Source organism: Nannospalax galili, unplaced genomic scaffold, assembly GCF_000622305.1.
Source record: "Nannospalax galili isolate Female #2095 unplaced genomic scaffold, S.galili_v1.0 scaffold397, whole genome shotgun sequence".
In the NCBI taxonomy this organism is placed as follows: domain Eukaryota; kingdom Metazoa; phylum Chordata; class Mammalia; order Rodentia; family Spalacidae; genus Nannospalax; species Nannospalax galili.
Window position 1 is genome coordinate 3,500,843 of NW_008341879.1, and position 20,402 is coordinate 3,521,244.

A 20,402-nucleotide genomic window follows, 5' to 3' on the forward strand; every position below is an offset into this window, starting at 1 on the left:
GGCCCAGATCCCTGAAGAAAATTGACTCTGCTTCCCCATGGAGTCATCAATTGCCAATAGTCCCTCAGATAAGGGTGGAACTTCATAAGCCCCTCCCTGATTCATGCTTGGATTTTGGATGACTTGATCTTGTGCAAGTCTTGTGCATGCAGTCCCAAACACTGTGAATCCACGCCTGCAACTATACTGTCATGTCTGTCAAATACTGTTTCTCTGCATACATCTACTCCCTTTGGCTCTTACAATCCCCCCACTTTTCATTATGATCCCTGAGTCTTGGAGGAAAGGAATTGTGATACAGGTGTCCCATTCAGAGCTTAGCACACTACAATCTCTTGATCTCTGCATGTTGACTGGTTGTGAGTTCCTCTATTAGTCTCCATCTTCTGCAAAAAGAAGCTTCTCTGATGAGAGTTGAAAGATGCTTTATTCTGTGTGCATGAAGATAAGAAAATAAGGGGCAGTTTATTAGTATGTCATTACTTACCTGGTTAGCAGACATCCATAATATGATCATAGCCATACAATTCATAATGTTTAGTTGTATTATTTAAATTGTCCAGTTTGTGTGCTTAAAACCCATTCCTTTTATTTAAAATTTAAAATCCCATAAATATTTTAAAGAGCCTGTCCATCTGCCTTTGTTCATTAAGTAGTAGGAAGTTGTGTTTTGATTTTGAACTGCTTCTACCTCTTCCAAGCACAGCTCTTCAATTACATCAAAGAGAGATAGGAAGCAGAAGACCAGGAGGATCACATCTGGAGGTGACAGTCCCTCCCTTGAGTGGCTACATGAGGTTCTGAAGGAAAGCTAGTAGCTCTATCAGTCTGTCCATGACTAACTCACTCTGAACTACTCCTGGTGGCCACTTTTGAGATTTGTCCATGTCTTCTAACTAATCTCTTTTACTTTAAGATAATTTTACATTCAATACAGAGAGACCCTATGTCCTCTTACTCATTGGCTTATAGCTCCAAGGATAGCAACTTGCAAAACTAAAGTATAATATCACAACCAGGAAATACAACATCGATAAAGTCAAGACACGGAACAGTTCCATCACCATCAACACACCATTCATGTTGTTGCCACTCAAGAACAATATCAACTGCCTGTCTCTAACCCCACTGTAAACCCTGACAACCACTAATGTTTCCATGTCAGTCATGATGTCATTTCCCAAATGCTGTATCATTTTTTGACAAGGATGCCTAAGTAATTCAGTGGAGGAAGAATAGTCTTTTCAGCAAAAGAAAACAGAATAACAAGATGTGCATGTGCAAAATGATAAATTTTGATCCCTTCCTAACACCACATTGACCTTGCTTGATTAGCTATGAGCCAAAAAGAAACAAAGGATAACACAGATAAGATAGACTTCATCAAAGTTAACACATGTGAGGGGGACTTCATAAAATTAATTATTTGTATGCCTCAAATCATAACATAAAGAAAGCAAAAGTAGAATCCCACAAATAGAAGAAATCATATGCAAATCAGGTAGTTGCTAATTTGATTCTGGTATTTAGGAAATACAAACCCAGTAATAAAGAGATAAATGATCCAATAAACTGAACAAAAACATTTAATAAACATTTCTCCAAGTTTACAAATGATCAATTGTCACTCCAGGCATGGTGGTGCACGCCTTTAGTCCTAGAACTTGGGAGGTTGGCAGAGGCAGGCAGAGCTCTGTGAGTTCAAGTCCAGCCTGGTCTACAAAGTGAGCTCCAAACTAGGAGCTCCAGGGAGACCCTGTCTCAAAAAAATAAAAAAAAAAAAAACAAGAACAGAAAACAATTATTTGCTTGCTGTTATGAACCACCAGTTAAATCTGCATTGAAATCACAGTGAGATCCTCTTCATGTACACTAGGTTTACAATAAGAAAAATAAAATGAGACTGGAGAGATGGCTCAGTGGTTAAGGACGCTGGCTGTTCTTGTAGAAGACCCAGGTTTGAGTCTGAGCACCCACATGGCAGCTCCAGGGAATCCGACACTCTGTTCTGGCCTCCAAGGTCATTGCACACATGTGGTGTGCATTTATATACATATAGGCATTACACTCATACACATAAAATAAAAATAAAGAAGTTTTTAAAATTTTTTAAAGAAAAATAAAATAATAAAATGTGTAGGTAGGGGCTGGAGAGGTGGCTCAGCGGTTAAGAACGTTCGTTGTCCTTCCAGAGGACCTGGCTTTAATTCCCAGCACCCATATAGTGGCTAACAACAGTCAGTTACTTCAGCTCCAGGGGATTTGACACCTTGTTCTGGCTTCTGTGGGCATTGCAGACATGTTTACATACATGCAGGAAAAAACACTCATACACATAAAATAAAAATAATAATTATAAAAAATATAGGTAAGAAAAAGAAGAAATCAAGCCCATATCACATTGTTTGTATGATTACAAAATATTGTTGTTATAGTAAAAATAGTTGTTAGGGTTAAACAGAATGTTAAGGTTAAAATGGAAAGTTCTGAACACTGAGGAAGTTAAATAAGAGGGCTTATGTGATAGCCAAGCTGATTCCCAGAAAGCCAGTCTCTGCAGGCTGTCACAAAGACCCTGCTGAGAAACACATACAAGACATTGTTGCCCTTTCATGGGTTCTTAACCGTGGGTGAGAATGGCTTCTTAAAAACCTAGAGCTAATTTAATTAATGGCAAGAAGACCCCACTAAAGTCAGAGACCAACAGCTCCCGCAAGGTAGATGATTTGCAGGTTGGAAAGATAGCTAAGAGGTTAGGAGCATGACCACAGAGGACTGGGGTTCAGTTCCCAGCACCCATGTTGGGTGGCTCACAACCACCTATAACTCCAGCTCCAAGGAGCATCAGACCCCTCAAGCTTCCACAGACACCTGCATAAGTCCATATACATACACATAGTTTAAAATATTTTTTTAAAAACTGCTATAGTTGGGCTGTTTACTTGAATTGTTGAACCAGCCAAGGTCAACAATTCAAATAAAAGATGGGGGCTTCAGTGCATGAACACTCGCTTACCTGGATGAACAATACATGAACAGACGTGATCATCTCCCTGCTTGAGCCAACAGGACATATCGAGAACAAACATGGCTGAGCCCATGATGTGTCCAGAGGATGAGCCAATCTCAGTAGAAGTTACATCAATCATTGTTCAATTTCTGCCTTGAAGCCTGTGGAAAAAAAAAAATCCTCTAGACAAATAGCTCAATGGCAACCCTCTGGGACCCTTTCCATAATGGAGCTCTATTTGCTTTCTTTCTACAATGAATCCTCCTGCATTAGTCTTTCTCTATTTAATCAAACTCCTTGTTAAATTCACTCTTTACTGTCTGTGAAATTCATTCTTCAAATTCATGAGACAAGAGACCCAGAGTCACTGACTTGAGGGTGGGGCTTGGTGAGTATAAAAGTCTTGTATCCTAGCCCCCAAGTTAAGCCCACGTGGGATCAGAAAGTCTCCATTATTTTCAAAGATCTGCAGTTTTCCAATTTCAGTATGGCTACTTTGGAAAACAGCACGGCAGTTTATCAAAGAGCAAAACAGAATTAACATGTGACCAAGTAATTCCACTTCTTGGGGTATATAATCAAGGGGAATAAAAACATGTCCACACAAAAACCTGCACCCAAATGTTTATGGTACCTCCTCCTAATATTCAAATACATAGACACAATCTAAGTGTCTATCAACTGATGATTGGATGAACAGTATATGGTATATTCATATCGTGAAATGATATTCAATGATAAAAATTAATGGTACAATATTAATAAAACTTGAAAATACTACACAGAGTAAAAAAGAGCCAGCCACCCCCTTGGAAAAAAACATAATATGATTTAATTTGTGTGATGTGTATGAGATAATTAAATCTACTGGGACAGAAAATAGATTCTCTTTCTCCTGAGTATAGGAGAAAGGACAAATGGAAATGGAACTGAATGCCAGTAGGTGAAAGTTTTTTAAACCTGAAGTTTATTTTAAAAGGTTATTTTCAACCTAAATTTTGGTGATGTTTACACAACTCTGTAAATATACTAAAACCATTGAATTGTATACTTTAAATGGATGAATGGCATGACTTATGAATCACATTTCAATAGAGATGGTATTATAAAAGAATGCCACACTAATGAAATAATTTATATGTGAATAGTCAGGGGTGAATTTTTTACTCATCCCAATACCATAGAGATTCATCTGGGCTTTGTATGAATCAGTAGCTTGTTCATGTTTATTGCTAAGTAGCATTCCATGTGAACCATGACTTATTAGATATTTGTCAGCTAAAGGACATCTGGATCATCATGGACCAGTACAAATGAGCTCCAATTAGACCTTATTTTTCTGTGATGTTAAATTTTCACTTATCTGGGAATAGATGCTCAGGTATGTAATTGTTGGGTCATATGGGGGTTTGATGTTACTTTTTTAAGAACCTAATGTCAGATCCAGAACAGCTGTTACTGCACATGAACACCATGAAGAGTTCTCTCTGTGCCCTCATCAGCATTCAGTGCAGTCACTCTTTGATTTTAATTATTTTGGTGCCTATGTGGGCACTATTCTTGGTTACTTTTCCATCACCGGTGACAACACTGGGCACCTTTCCATTGTGTATCTTCATAGATATATCCTTTTTTCATAAACCATCTCTTCAGTGTTTTTCCCATTTTCTAATTGACTTGTTTCATTTTGTTTTACATTGTGGATATTGGTCCTTTGATGTGGTTTGCAAAGGTTTTCTCATCTTCCACCTGTCCATTCATCTTGTAAAGGGTCTTTGGGAGAGCATAAATCTTTAATTTTGGTCAATTATAATGTATTAAATTTAATTTTTTGAAAAATTCTCTTGGTAAAAAGATTTTCCAAGGTTTTTTTATCTTCTTAGTTTTACTGTTTTAAAATGTAGATTTATATAATTAAATACTTTAGGTTAATTCTTCTATATAATGCAAAAAACATTCCAGGTTGTCTGTTTCTGCCTCTGGCTGTCCCCTTGCTCCAGGACCATTTGTTGAAAGGCTGCCCTCACTCCATGCAATTGCTCTGCCACCTTTGACAAGAATCAGTTGGATGTATTTGTGTCTACTCTAGGTTCCTTCGTCAGTTCCCTGGTACATGTGTCTATTCCTCTGCCAACACCACATGCTCATAGTTATTACTGCATAAAATGTCTTGTACACATTTTATTGAGCACATAGCAATACAATAACTCTTGAAGTCATATAGATTGACTCTTCCTACTGTATTTCTTTTGTCAAATTGTTTAAGCTTAGTATCCATAGTTTTCCACGTGTGTTTTAGCATAATCTTATATGTAACTAAAATAATTTTGCTGGGATTTCTATAGGACTTGCAAATTCTGCCCATTAATTAAAGAGAACTAATATTTTTACTGAGTTGAATTTTTCAATCACTGAACATGTTTACTTATATCTTCGATTTCTTTACTAAGTGTTTTGTACACCATAAAAGTTCAAAATAAACTGTTAAATTTAACTTATTTTATGTTTGTCCCATTGGGAATGAAATCTACATTTAATTTAAATATCTATGTGTTCATTGTTATAATATGTAATTATAAGCTGATGGATGATTCTTCCTCCCTGTGACATAGCAAAGGAAAGCCATGAATGGATGTGGACTCAGAGCTCTGTCAGTCATGGAAATAATGAGAATTTTCCATTTCTAAGACTCAATATTCTACAAATTGTAAATTTGCTCTAGGTAAATCAGCTAAGAAGCCTTCCCAATAACTTCAAATAAACTTCCCAATAGTTTAAATCTGTTGGCACTGACTCTGCCTGCCACTTCCTTCTGAACATGGGCCAATATCAGGAAAATGTCTCATCCCAGCAATGGCAACATTTAAGACCAAACCATGGGATAACTGAACAATGATGTCTTCAAAACCTGCACAGAGACAAAGGAAAAAACTGTCAGAACTAAGATGCAGTCATGGCAGGCATGTCGGCACATGAGGCTGGAGGAGCTTGAGTTAAGGCCACCCTGGACTGCAGAGAGACCAACAAAAATTGTGCCAGCCTTCCAGAAGCAGCTAAAGCTGAGTGCTTATAAAGAAAAAGTTCTCTAAGGTTACCTGACACTAGCTTTGGCTCCTGTGGCTCCTGATAGCATTCTTGTGATATTTCTCTCCAACACAGGCATAGCTTAGAAATTTTCATACCAGTTCAGCAATAGCATAATACCCCAAATTCTTCAGGATTCTGGATTGGACAAGAAAGAGGGGAAATTGTAATAGTGTGTCAGGAATTCCATGCTGGAAACATATAACGCTGGACGGTTGAGAGAGCCCCGTGCTCCCCAAAAAGGCCCAATAAATTCTTTCATCAAGATCTACTTTCTTGGCTTGTATTTCATTTTGTCTGTATATTGTAACATTGCTACGGAAAAAGGAAAAATAAAATTTAGAGATCTCTTCACTTTGGCCAAACTGTGATGAACTCCCTTGCCTTTACCAATTTTCATCTCCCAGTTTTCTTTGGAAAAGTGGTAGGGTGTGAAACTGGATTCAGCTGGTAACATGGGTTCACAGCAATGGAAATAATCGCCTCAAAGCTAGCGGTCACTATACCTTGTGGGGCCCCTGACTGTCTTTGTTATCAGGGCAAAACAGAAAGGCAAGATGACCTTGGGTACTTGACACCATCAAGCTAAAATGCAACTTAAAGGCTGAATTGCCCAGTTGAGAAGATATTTCTCCTCAAAAAATGGTTTTCTTCTCAAAGGAAGCCTAGGCTGCCATTAGAGAGATTTATGGCAATTAAAAAGGAAGGAAAGAGTTTTAATACCTTCTGTTTAAGAATGTAAATCTGGAACTTGCTAAGGCCCAAAGGAACAAATTGGACTCATTAGCGGAGGCATGCATGTAAAAGCTTGAAAGCTTCAATTTTTATGCTATTTGGTTTTCACAAGTCATATAAAAGACGTTAATATTCAGTCCCGACACTGGCTTGAACAGTGCCCCCATTCATTCAGTTTCATTAGCTTTCTATTCCCACAATGGAGGTAATGAACTGAATAAGTCATCATTCTTTCCCTCCGCCACTAGCTTGTCCCTTTCTCCCTTAATAGATACCAGTCATCACCAAGACTTTCCTTATGCAGGGAAGTTGGGAAACATTATTATTCCTCCTGCTTCTCCTTTCAGCTAATGGAAGAGTTTTGTTTCCTCACAGTTACAATGGAGTTTATGATCACAGAGCATTCACACACTATACTCAGGAGGCTTAGCAGGGATGATAATAGAATTTTTTAAGTCTGAAAACTTGCACACATGAGTAGTTAAGTGAATCAGAATGATTAACACTGTGGTACCATGATAATTTAATCATGATTCTCAAAATAATTTTCAAATCAAATATATAATACCTAAGTTCTTCTCGTGATACTTATAATCTCCTTTTATCATTTCTCTTTCTTTAAATATATTTTCGTGACGATAGCCATACTTAGTCCATAATCTTTAAAATAATTGTATCAAAAGGAAATCAGTGAAGGTAATCCATATATCATAAATGAAAAGTATGTACATAAAGAAAAGGAGCAGAGATATAACTCCTGAATTTCTCCACTTTCACTCAGATAGAAAAGATACCCATGGCATTGAGGAAGTCTAAACAAAACAATGTGATAGTGCCAAACTTGGGAGCAGTGATGAAGAGTGGGTAGGGAAAAACTTCCCCAAATAAAAAGAGTATGCCGGTAGGTCATGAATCCTTTCACGGTAGCACTTTGGAGTTATAATAACTGCTCATTGTGGCACACTCTCATCTGAGCAGTGATGGTTAGTTCACATGGAAAGAGTGTTCAGTTTGCTTCTTAGTTTTATTTCATTAGCAGTAAATTAAAAAAAAAAATACTTAACAGAAAAGGTGACAGTCCCTGTTCCAGTTTGGGTTTGTTGCAGCATCCAGGTGTACAAAATAAATATCAGCAAAATGAAAATGCTGCAGGCATATAAAACATTCGAGTCCTGGTTTCAGTTCCAACATGTAAAGAGCACAGAAGTCATCACTCTTAGATCTTCAAGGAACTGAGATTGTAGGACTACTGTCACCCCCAAATCTGAATACTGTCCCATCCGCCTGCCAGGTATAAAAGCCTACGGAACCCTGAGTATCGTATCTTCAGTGACTGGTGAGTTTCCAGAAGCAGAATGGAGACCAGTGTGAGAGTGGGCTGCTCTCTGTGTGGCTCTAGTCTCACAGGACCTCAGTTTTCAATGGGTTTCTTCTCTAGAAACATTAGCATGCTGAAAGTTACCATGCTAAAGAGTCAAGAAGAATTCAATGGCAGACAACCTTTTAAAACTCCTGGAGCATTCTCCATCACAAAAATAAGCCCTTGTGGGAGAAGAAAAAGTATCAAAGCTTTATCTGACAAGTAGGAAGGGAAATGGCCCAATTCTAGCATTTTCTAGTGTTCCTGTCTTGTGTCAGGAGAAAAAAAATTGACCAACCCTTGTGAAGTTCACAGAGCAGGTCACAGGCTCACTACAACACAGAACTTACAAAATTTAGAACACATCACCTCCCTTCATTCCTTACCACATCCCTCAGTAACATCAGTGAATCTCAACTACAAAGCTGCCTGATGCATACTGTATTAGAGGTGTTTCAGAAAATCAAAGAAAGCAGAGGACATAACAAAAAAGGACACTAGAGAAAACGGAAGTTTCTGATACTTAAGAATAACAGTAAATAAACACAGCCCATCTTTCCACCACATTAACATCAAACCTCAGAGGAAAGGCCTGTCTGGATTTCAAGAAAGAAAAGATACCCTAAAAAGCCATCGGGGAAAAGAAATGTCTGAAAAGATCAATCAAGGGCTGAGGAAATGGCTCAGTCGGTAAAGTGCTTGCTGCACAAGCATGAGGACCTGAGTTCAGATCTTCTGCACCCAGGTAAATAGCCAAGTGGGGCAGCACTGGGAAGATGGTGACAGGAGGTACCCTGGGCCTTACTGGCCAGCCAGTCTAGCCAAGTTTGCAAGCTCCAGGTTCAATAAGAGACCCTGTCTCCAAAAGTAAGGTGGAAAACAGATGGAGAAAACACCTAGCCCAATCTTTGGTCTCCATATGCATGTGCATACATATATATGCATATATGCACACATATAGAAAAAAGAAATGAAACAGTAACCAGATCCCTGGTCAGAAAGGAGATAAGTCTGTGCCCTACTCTGTTACTTCTTCGTATTGTAGAGAATGGTGTCTTGTACATGGTGCCTTGCCCTGACTGACTTCGTTTTACAACACAGCAGTTGGATCCATTTTGAATACAAATAACGAGGCAGAATGACTCTGTATCTTATCTGTACATGTCAACACCACCACCTGTTCACACAAATCATCACAGACTGATAAAAAATATTCATATAAATCTAAAGGTACCTCCTATGAACTTACTGAAATAAACAAGACCATGGGTATATCAAATCATATGAGAAAAAAAAAAAGCCAGTGAATTCTTTGCACACACCAAACCAAGGAAGATGCAACCCTCTCACCTGGGTCACATAAAAGGAGGAATATGTGACAATGCGGAGCGGCAGCACTCACCAGCCTGTCACCTGATCATCCAGTGCCATGTGTCATAGGGTGACAAGCTTCAGTTCAGCATGGTCCCCACTGCTTAAGTGACACGTGGTGCATTTGAATTGCCATTATTTGGGATCTGGCCCTGCACCTGACCTGTCAGACTTGACTAAGCCTGGTTCTCCATGCATCCACAGTTTTCCAACTGCCTTTGTTAATACCACCTGTTTGTTAATCACCTGCAGTGACTTTCTCCGATTGTATCCACTCTCTGCCTCTGCCTTCAATAAGCCCTCTCTAACACTGTAAGAGCTCTTCAACCATTTTGTAGCAATTCTGTACCACACATACCCATGAATCACTGTGTGAAATGTAATGTGTGATCTGAGAGCTAATATCAGTAATTAATGTTGGACTAAAAGAACTTGTGAATACCAACAGCCACACTATAAAGACAAAGAGTGATTAGCTGGTAAATTGCAACCAATGAAATCAATGTAGCTTGTGCATTTATTGATAGTCAATAAATTCTGACACTGTAGAAAAACACGAATGTGCCCAGCAGACTCAGTTAATAGTTAGGATACAGATTTTTGAATTATCAGAAAAGGAATATAAAAAACTATGATTAATATGCTTTTATCTGGTGAAAAAAAATCAAGAATGGATAATGAAGACAGTAAAGAGATTTTAAAAAACTTCAAATATTAAAATAACAGTATAGAGACCAAAAGACCAAAAACAAAGGCAAAATTCCCCATGCTTTAACAATCAGACTTGGACAGTGACTGGTACAATATAAATAATTAAAGCCTAACTCCTCACCCCAAATGATCAGTCTCAGGAAGGACAAATGATGCTATAATTTTACTATTTAACAGGCTAGTGAGATGCCCACGTCTTCCCTATCCTCATGAGAACCCACAAACGACCCATGAGATAAGTCTCAGTAACTTGTGAAAAGACACCCATTCACTCTCAGGGGCGCAGTTCTCTCTAATACTTTGTCTCCATGTTTCTGTTTCCCCTACCGCATATATTCTTTATTAGAATTTTTGTCTCGATTCTGACCTGGCAAAAACTTTTACCCCTGACCCTTCAGCTTATTTTTCCTGGTACAACAAACAAATAAGACAACACTGTATTACCAGAATGAAAAGTATGGACGTCTACCCGCTTCAAAAGATTCAGGAGATAAGCGTGGATGGGAAGGAATGAGGTTGATCCAAAGGCAGCCCTAGGGAAAAATAGAGGGGCTAGCTCCTCAGATCTCTGTCGGGGAAAACATGGGCGTGTAAGGGCATCTATGAGAGAGGAACAGTGGGCTACAGGCTGGCTGGGTGGATGAAAGGTCTTGGGTGTGGAGCTTAAGAAGGACACTGAGATTGTTGGGGATAAGAAGTTTATTAGAATTATTAGTGTCATGGGTAAACAGACAGATAGGCAACAGCATGGTGGATGGAAGAGGACATGGCAAAGACCGCCGACCAGGCAACTCCATCGGGGGAGTGGGCAGCAGTTTATTTGCCAGCAAACAGATCACTGGGCTGCCTCTTGGCGATCAGGGAAACAGCAGTAGAGAAACAGCAGCCAGGAGAAGTCAGACACCTACAAAGGCAATCAGGTGATTGGGTAACTATCTACGACGGGTAGGCTGGGCAGTCTAGCTCAGGATTGGTTGGTTTCCCAAGTGAGCAGAGGGACTTGCCTAGGGCTAAATTAGAACCCACCATTTTAGGAGCCTGCCGGGAACCTAACAGTGGGAACCCTAAGGAGTTAAGGTACCAGAGGCAGGAGTGGAGACTTACAGGTCTCTTAGGAACAAGCAAGATTTCACAGCAAGAGTCTGCCTGCAGCCTGTCTCTGATTCCCCAGCAGATGGCAGGGAATAGGTGGGGAGCCCTTTGATATGCCAGAAACCTCACTTGAGTCTAGAAACATCACTTGAGAAATCCAGGCACCTGTGGAATCTGAAAGGAAGTTATAGTCACTGGCAAGCTCTTGGCAAGGTGACTGCTAGTGTTTATGATACTAGGGAGAGGGGAAGAAGCTGCAAAGCACTGTGGCCTGAGCACCAGTCTGGGCTGGATTCTAACATTGGGAACTTAAAAAAGTTTTAGGTGGAACTTCTCTTTAGTCACAGGATTCTGAGGAGAGAAAAGATGTTGGAAATTGAAGGGTAGATTGAAAGGACCTTGCCCAGCTCTGTCTGACCTAACATCCTGTGACTGACAGATAAAATCTCTTCAAATATATTAATTTAACAAAACCCTAGGCTCCACCTAGGTGAGAGTTCATCAAACAGGATCTGAGGCCTATAGCTGAGATTTACCCTGACCCGTGTAATCAACCTACCTTATGTTTCCATGAATGTATTTGAAAAGTGCCTTGATTTATTACTTTATTCTGTTACTACAAAAACATCATCAAATTGTTACCATGTCAAAATGTGGAATTTGGAGTACTCTAGATCTGTGTTACCTCACCATGGTCATTCATATCTGCCTTCAGAATGAACTCTTATCTTCTTTGAGGTGAGAGTTGGGTTATTTTTAGGTTTGGGAGTGGGGTGTTGGTTTTTTGGTTTGTTTACTTGCTTTTCATACCAATACCTGCTTAACTCTGTAATTAGGGAAGTTAGTCAAGGGGTTTCTATTTAAAAACTAGTAAAACCCAACCTAGCTCATCCTCCTTCAAAGATGAAGGCACAAAGATAAGAATAAGAGGCATCTTTCTGTTGGATTTTACACTGTAGTATTCTGTATTTCCAAAGGGAGTCTTGTAATACTGAGCTAGAAATGCCACATAGTTTTGGGTCAAATCAGGAGTACTTTATTAGCCAGTAGTCGGAGACGGGGCTAACTCCCCCCAAAACTCCCAAACCCAAGGAAAAATCGGGCAGGGTTTATAAAGCTTAAAACCACAACTACATCATGCCAGAGGCGAACCCAATAACCATGGTTACATTACATCACCATAGTTACACCAGACCAGGAGCTGGTCAGTTAACTAAGAGGTTTTTCAGTTAACAAAAAGTTTCAGTTAGGCTGGGTGGACGACTGCTACCTGAACAGCTATCTAGCTACTTGTAAGTTTCCCAGGATTGTAGAAACAATGTACTCCCTGAAACTGCCTACATGAGATGTTCTACCTAACTGGCTACAGTGGGAATGGCTGGGCAAAAACACAGGGTAAAGCAAGTCAGCTAGAACAAAATGGAGTTATTTTTTCCATTTCAGTCTGAAAACCTCTAGCCATTGTCCTAAGCCTTCAGTCACCTGGAATTCTACAAACAGCTGAGCCTTGCAGGCAGATTTTCTCTTCATAAGATCACCCTCAAACAAGCAGTTATTCATGGAAATCGGTTTATTCTGTCAAGCAGCAAGGACTTGTGCAAAACCACAGTGCAGAACACTGAGCTGAGATAATGGTCAATTGTGCCTCACTTTCCCAAGGCTAATTACACACATCTCTTGCCTCCTAGTCCAGTTCTTCTCTACTGAAACCTAAAACTCAGTTCAATACCTTAAAGAAGGGCTTAGAGTCCCTGAACCCCCTTATCTATATTCACCTCAGTGTGCCCACATTTATTAAATATTTGTCTGGCTCCACCAGACAAATTTTCAATTTTAAAAAAATTTTTAAGTTTATTTTTATTTTAGGTACATGAGTGTTTTACCTGTATGTGTGTAAGTGCATCCATGTCATGAAAAGACCATGGAGACCAGAAGAAGGTGTCAGATCTATTAGAACTCCTAGAGCCTGGGCTTTTGACCTGAAATGCTAGAAACAAATGGATAAACTGTGGCATATCCAGGCAATGGAATATTACTATTAGATCTATTAGAACTCCTAGAGCCTGGGCTTTTGACCTGAAATGCTAGAAACAAATGGATAAACTGTGGCATATCCAGGCAATGGAATATTAGTCATGGGTGAAAAAGAAATAAGGTATCTATTAAGTCATGGTGAGACACAGAAGAATTTTAAATATATATTAAGTGAAAAAATTCAATCACAAATGCTATATACTATGTGCGTGTGTCCAAATATATGATATCCTGGGAATGTCAAAACTATAGATCATTAAAAGAACACTAGTTGTCAATCATTAGGATAGGGAGAGGGATCAGTTGGTGGAGCACAAAGTATGTGAACACTCTTTATGGCAACAAGAACTTCTATTTTTTGATGTCCCAGTAACAGAACCTTCCAAGCCCCAGAGAGGTCTACTTGAGTCCAGTTATTCACTTTACAACTCACTTTAGAACCGTAGGGCATGGTGATCACAGTAAGGCCTGGACTGGGTTGTCCTTCCAGAAGCAAACAATGGCACAGCACCTTCTGTCCCTCTTCCCTATATTGTACTCATCCCATAAAACAGCAGAACTAGGGGCATGCAGGGAACTGAGTGAATGGAGGTAGGTACTAAGACCCATTCCTGAGTCAATGCAAATAACCATCCTGGAGAGAAGAGAGGCAGGTGGGTGGGGCTCCTTATAGAATTCAGATCTTTGAGCCCAACTATCCAGAGATCTGTTTTAGCTGGACTGGGCTGGAGTTCAGGAATCTGTGGGCTGCACAGCACCCAGGGAATCTGGATATAAATTGGGAGAGCGTATAGTTGAGTGATGTAGGTAGAAAGCTTAGACAATTTCTATGAATATATATATTATATATATAATTTGAAAGAATTTTCCAACTACTTATAAAAAAGGGAAAAATGAGAAACAATAAGAAAAACACTTCCAAAAATCCTGAACAAAAGCTTTAAAGAATAAAGCAATGTAAGAGGAGGCACTCTGTTATTCTCAGGAGAAAACAGCAGTGGAGAGTCTATAGTAATTCTTCAAATTTGTATGCACAGAGAGAGAGGCATGCATGCACACACACGGAGCACTTGCTCTGAACTGGGTGCTCTTGTAAGCATTGTACGTAATTGGCTTTATTTAATCCTCACAATGTTATTAGTTAGAAACCATTATTATCAATAAGGAAATGTAAAAGTAACATGCTTATCTGGCTTCCCAAGTTTATTCAGCTGGGAAGTGATGGAGGTAGGACTTTCCACTAGCATAACAGGTACTTAGAAACTGCTTTCATGAAAAAGCATGTACTCTTCACTTGGACCTAGAAAATAACTAAAAGTAGGATGGAAGCCAGCCAGCTCGAACTTCATTTTGCATCCATCTCCATTATGTTTGGTATCCTTGACTCTGCATAGGAGTGTTATCACTCAAGGAATGCCTATCTACATACCAGTGATACTGAACCTATTTTGTTTCCCTTTGAGGCTGAAGGCATAAAGGTAAAGAGTCATTGCCCCAAACCAGAAGTCACACTGGGTTCCAGGAACAAGGTCTAACAGGACAGACCATGCCCAGGTGGGGACTCGGGTCTATGATGAGGCTGCACCCTAAAACAAGAGCAACCATGTTATGGGGACCAGATTGGACACCTCAGGCAACAAGGACTTCTTCAGAACACTTTGACGAGCCAGAAATAAGACAAGGATCAGGCAGTTCTTCTATTGACCAGAACTGTGGAGTCACGCAGACCTCTCATCCTCTGTAGCAATTCTTCCTGTTTAAGCCTAAAGCCCAGGTCAGTAGCAGTAGGCTGGAAGACTTATCCAAAGGACCCAGGGTCACTGAATCCTTCTTTTTGTCTGTTGTTCTTCCCAATGTACCACATTGATTAAATCTCCTTTTTCTGCTTTTCATCATGACTTATCTCTTTAATTGGCTCGTTTGGACAGGTGGAAAAGACTTTGTTTTGGGCTCCCAGAGCTAAGGCTCTTGCCCTAAAACTCTGTTAATTCTAGAAGCTCTGGTTTCTTGGATCTTGCTGTCACCATCTTCATGTCTGTACCCTGAAGATAAACTTGGGGTCACTGGACTCCTCTTTGCAGTGTGGTTCCTCTGCAATGTGGCCACACTGAATAAATTTCTTTTCTCTGCTCTTCACTAGTCAATTTAGTATACATTTTAGGGACAGACAGCTGATCCCAGCTTGCTAGAACTACCAGAATTCATGGTTTTATTTTAAAATTTTATTAACAATAGATATCCTCAGTATATATTATTTGAATAAAGAGAAAGAATAAAAAGTGACTGAGCACCTGATGTATCCCTGGTACCACATGATATTTATGACTCTAGGTGACACTTTGTGAAACCCAGCAATGTAAAACAACAATTCCCTTGAAAGGCAGAGTTCAAAGTTAGCTTTGAATTAGAAATGGAAGCTAAAAGGATGCATTCAGGAGCCTGAAGATAGACATACCACGGAGAACTTACAAGTAATGATAAGAGGATGTAGAACAGAGGTAATACCACAAGGACGTGTATCTCGCTATCTAGCCAAAGGTAGTGATGCCCTCTAATGTGAACATGAAAAATTTTGTGCCTGACAGAACAGATTATGAGCAGCATTGATAAAAGGAAATACTCCCGAATTTTAGAAAAGAGTCACTAAGGGACTAAGGGGGCTAGGGTGCTAAGCACTCCGATGAGATACTATTTGTGGAATGGAGACTATAGAGGACGGAGGGGTGTTTATTGCCTGGCACATCCACCTTGCTGTGTACATTCAGAAAGCTCAGCCCTCAAAAGTTCCTGAAAAATCCCTCAGATCCAGAAAGACTGAGCACACCCACGGGAATGTCAGGATGGTGAGGCTTGAGGAATTTCTACATCTGTTACACACCTTGCTGCTGACTTTAGGAACACTTTGTTTTGCCCGCATGCAAAGCAAGAAGGTTAATGACTCTAGAAACAGCATCCAGTCAACAGCAGATGGATTGTTGGTAAATAAACACCAAGCTTATTATCTGTTCATTGGCCTAACAGTGAGGCATGTTCCCTTCGCCGCTGCTTCCCTTGGGTGGGAGTGTCACACATCCTAATCTATCGCAACAAGAACTCAGGTTAAAGCCACACAATTTAAAGAGTTGATGAGCAAGAACTATCCAGGGGCATAACACAAAGTTCCGTTCCTTGATTTCACTGTAACATGACTAAAAGGGTTTAGTTTGCAAAAGAAGTTCTATAAACAATTTTTCAATTCAGTTCAGGTTTACTTTTCAGGCATAAGGTCTCAAATAACACAGCCATTAGCAAAATATATTGCATTTATGTTTTTATATTTAACATATTTCCTTATTAGTTCATAAAATATACTTTTTTAATAAAAATTTTTATTCATTTTTTTGTATATTTCATACAGAACAGCTCAAAAACTTTCAATCATCTTTATACCCCCATCCCCACTGGCACCCTCCCACTGCCCAAACCCCCACTGGAGCCGATATATTTGGTCATCCTTGTCAGGCCCACTGGGTTATCAGTGTCTCCAGCCGTTCCCCAGTGCAAGTCCATCCACTAAGTCTAGTCACCTTCTCTAGAATCCTTTGTTTCAGGAAGACAAGCTCTTCCTCGCCCAGCAGCAATCAGTTTCCAACATTTCTTAAGATAAGATTGAGGTCTATTGTTCATTTTCCCAGTTCTATACTGGGTTATTGTCTGCCTGAGTCTGCATGGGACTTGTATATGCTGACACCATTGCCAAAGAATTATATGAGCAGGCTTCCAGGGCTTGTATGACTCTGTTTACATATGGCCATGCATCTGCTCCCTGGCTCTTATAACCTTTCTGCCCTCTTTTCTGTGATAGTCCCTGAGCTTTGGGTGGGAGAAGTTTAATAAAGGGATCCTGTCCAAGGACGAGCATTTAGCAGACTCTTTATCTCTACACTTTGGCTATTTGTGACTTTCTGTGTTCCTGGCCCTCCACCGCATGAGGAAGCTTCATTAGTGAGAACTGAGAGATTTATTAGTGTCTACATCATAATCCCTGTTTTATGTTCCATGAGCCTTAGGTATAGGCATTGCATTGTAGATGTGTCACTTAGGCCTAAGCAATTCATAAACAATGTCCATGTGTGACTAGTTGTGGTACTTGGTAATAGTCTCTGACTGGTACAAAATGAGCTTTTTTGATGAGTGGTGACTGGGATATTTATTTGTCTGTAAATATAAGAATACATAGTTTGCACATAATAAGAAATCACATTAGTCTAGCAATGTGACAGTCTTGGGGTTTTCTCTAAGATCTGTTGCCACTCCAGCCATATGTATTAGGTTATGTTTACATTACCACACTTGAGTTTCCTCTCGTTGAGTGGGCATTTAGTAAAATTAGGTAGCTGTTGATTGCCCCCAAGATAAGAGTGCCACTACTGTACCAATGACATATGCTGTGCTGGCCATTGATGTGGTTATTTGGTCTTGAAGCTGGTGTTGAATCATCCATTGATGTTTTCCCTTGGCACCTTCCTAGCACTCTCCAAAGCTATGAGAGCTAGCCTTCAGGGGAAGTGGCTGCAGGTCAGTTGCAGTTCTATTGCTCCAAATCCTGTGTCCAAAGTATGTTCTGTCTTTGGCAGTAGGGTCTTACCTTCAAGTTCTAGGAGGCCGTCAAGGGCTGTGGCAATAGCCTGAGTAAATTTTGGGAGTCTCTTGGACCACCCTGGCCAACAACTCAAAGGAAGGTATCTCCTGTCTGGCACTGTTTTTTGCCATGTAGCCTCCAGCTATACACATGGACTCATGTAGAGATAATGTACATATAATTTGTTGGTAAGTTGTTGGACTAATATGGCTCCCTCTGGTCTTTTAAAGCTAGCTAGGCATTATTTACCCCTCCTTTTTCTCTCTTACTGTCTAACCCTCCCACCATGGTTTCCCCAATTAAAGTATCCCCATTTTCCCCATTTCTCCCTTGATAATACCTGTCACCTATGGTCCCACCTTTCTTGAGCTCTTTCTTTCCCTTTATCCTTGTATAACCCTCCACCCCCCCTTCCCATTTAAATAACCCATTTTATCCATTTCTCCCTTAGTAACACCTGTTTCTTACTATTCTTCTCTTTCAGGTTCTTTATTTTCTTTACCTCTCTGGTTCCTTTTCATTATCCTGGTTCCTTTAGTTATGTCTGGATACATACTCATAAGGATTTGGTGCTAGGATCCACATATGAGGGTGAACATGCATCGTTTGTTTTTCTGAGTCTGTGTTACTTGACTTAGTAAACAGTTTCTAGTTCTATCCACTTACCTTCAAATTTCATGATTTCATCTTTTTTACTGCTGAATAGATGTCCATTGTGTAAATGTACCACATTTTCATTATTCACGCCTCTGTTGAGGAACACTTACGTGACTTTCATCTCTTAGATATTGTGAAACGACCTAAAGCAAACATGGATGTACAAGTGTCTCTGCAATAGAATAAGTCCTTAAAAAAAAAAAAAACTATACATGGCTCTCCGACCTTCAGGCCTCTCTCTCCTGGGTAAGTCGATTGTGCCCTGCATGCCTTGACTCCCCTAGCCTCATTCACCCTCCCATCTCCCCCAACAGTCTCTCCTCCTAGGCTGGTGCCCCAGACACCCGGAGGAACCACCACTGCTTCCTGATCCTTGGCATCCAGACAAAATCAGTTCCTTCTCAGATCCCAGGAGCACTCTGGGCATGGCCCCGCCCTCACCCTCCCTCTACTTCACTGGGCCTGCATGACCCCCCACCAGACTCTTTCCTGGACACGGGCTGACTTTCCTCTTCCTGATCCTTTGCATCCAGGCCAACCCAGCTCCTCAATGCAGTCCCCAGGAGCCCTTGGGACCACTTCCCGCCCCCATCTTCCTTTGCATCTCTGGGTGGCACGTCCACAGCTGCCTTGAACAAGCATCTTTCCTGGGCCAAGCTCGCAGGCCAGTCCAACCCCCAAATTCTTGATGCCAAAATCTTTCCTGGAGGGATCCAGACCTTAGGAGAAAGCCTGAGAGCATCTGATCCTTATCTGACTTGGGCCTCAGTGGGAACTCCTGAAGACAAAAGCAATCTGGCCACTCCAATATAAAATCAAAAGAGAGAACCAGAAGCTTAGAGGAACCAGCCTTTCATGCCCCAAAAGTAAACCACAAAGACACATAAAGTTCACAAAGAGAAGCAGACCTAAACTTGAAGGGTTGAGTCTCACACAAGAATCGGAAACTACAAAAGAAATCGACATGTCAAAGTCTCAGAGAAAAAATAATAACATGAAAAACCAGAATAATATATCCCTACCAAGTACCAACAGTCCTCTAGAGGAGCACAATGAGAACCCCCTAGAGATATCACAGGATATGGAACTCAAAAGAACAATTAAAACATGATGAAAGAATTCAGTTAATTTAAAGAACACACAAAGAAATCAAAGAACTGAAGGAAGATAGGGATAAACTTCTGAATGCATTCAGAAAAGAGTTAGAAATATTGAAGAACACTCAGGCTAAAATGAAGAAGGAAGTGAAACACTCAGCAAACCAAGGAGAAACGACAGGAGAAAGCCTCACTAATAGGATGAATGAAATGGAAAACAGAGTATCAAGACTGGAAGATAAAGTGGACAAACTAGACCACTCAAGCAAAGATTATGAAAAATTTAAGAAATCACAAGAATGGAATATGCAGGAATTGTGTGACACCATAAAAAGACCAAACTTACAAATCACAGGCATACAGGAAGGAGAGGAATCCCAAGATAATGGCATGGACCACATCTTCAACAGAATTGTGGAAGAAAATTTCCCAAAATTAAAGAAAGACATGCCCATACAAATATAAGAAGCATATAGGACACCAAACAGGCAGGACCAGAAAAGAAGCTCTCCATGGTACCTCATACTAAAAACACTAAACAAACAAAACAAAGAAACAATACTGAAAGCTGCAAAAGGGAAAACAACAAGTCACATATAAAGGAAAACTCATTAGGATTACAGCTGACTT

At 40.1% G+C, this 20,402-nt stretch overlaps 1 long non-coding RNA gene across 1 annotated transcript in view; it reads right to left on the reverse strand.

The window, feature by feature from the left end:
* Positions 1 to 51: 51 nt before the first annotated feature.
* Positions 52 to 20,402, reverse strand: part of LOC115071135 — a 27,750-nt gene continuing 7,399 nt past the window's right edge. The window contains exons 2-4 of the long non-coding RNA XR_003850247.1: positions 6,106 to 6,232; positions 3,017 to 3,171; positions 52 to 431 (exon numbers count right to left, since the gene is read on the reverse strand). This is a non-coding gene — a long non-coding RNA (uncharacterized LOC115071135). The remainder of the gene's footprint in view (positions 432 to 3,016; positions 3,172 to 6,105; positions 6,233 to 20,402) is intronic.